Here is a 1,126-nt window from a genome sequence, read left to right on the forward strand (position 1 = left end):
AGGGACACAGCCACATCAATGTTTACAGCAGCACAATTCACAATAGCTAGAATGTGGAACCAACCTAGATGCCCTTTAATAGATGAATGGATTAAAAATGTGGCATTTATACACAATGAAATATTACTCAGCACTAAAAAATAACAAGATCATGGCATTTGCAGGGAAATGGATGCCAAAGAAGGCCCAGTGTGAGAAGGTGGCTGTAGGCAGAGCGGGACAGCCATTGCCAAGGAAGAAATGCTCATCCATGGGGAATACGGGTAGGCCACAGAAATGAAAGTTTCCTTTGCCGTCACATCAATAGGGGGGACCTCTGAGGCTGCCACCACTTCTGGAACTGGCCTGTCCAGTCACCACTGAGGACCTGAACTGGGAGAAACAGAAAGCTCCGCAGCACATCCACTGCCTTCTGATGGGTGAGTCCCAGGCCATCTGGGACAGCTATACCATGCCCCCCAACCCCAGCCCATGTGTGGGCCCCTCTACCTGGGAAGGGGCCAAGCCTCTGGCATCAGTGGGCCTCAGCCAGACCTTGCCTTACCACCCCAGCACTGCCTCCCCGCCCAAAGTGGGTGGGCGCTGCTCTCTCCTCCCAGAGACACCCTCCTACCTCCAAACTTTGTGTCCCCCTCTTCCACAGCCTGCCAACTGTTCCTTGGCCCTTCCTCCCAGGCCCTCTCCCAGCACCTTGGCAGGCTTGGCTCTGCAGCCAGTGGCTCCCTTGGGGGCCACCCTCATGAACACCATTATGACTTCACAGTCCCCCTTCCCCCACATCTGGGGCCTCCATCTGACTCCAGTAGGAACTTCCTACTCTCTCACCAGGGCCCAAAGCCCAACAGTACTCACAGGGCCTCAGCAGTAGACAGCTCCAGTCTGCCACCTTTTTTAAAAATTTTTACTTATTTTTTTTAGTCATACATGACAGAATGTGTGTGGGTGCTGGCATGGGCCCCCACGGTGGGATTTCTACGTCTGTCAGCACCAAGGGCTGAGTGGGTTGGGCTGCCCAGGCTGGGGGGCCTGCTATCAATGGTGGGAATGGAGCTACCCCTGGACCTGGAGATCCCAGGTGTCCAAACTACTGACAGCTGGCAGAGGTGGGGGCTCTGGGCTTCTTCCT

The sequence above is a fragment of the Marmota flaviventris genome, chromosome 14, assembly GCF_047511675.1.
Source record: "Marmota flaviventris isolate mMarFla1 chromosome 14, mMarFla1.hap1, whole genome shotgun sequence".
NCBI lineage: Eukaryota > Metazoa > Chordata > Mammalia > Rodentia > Sciuridae > Marmota > Marmota flaviventris.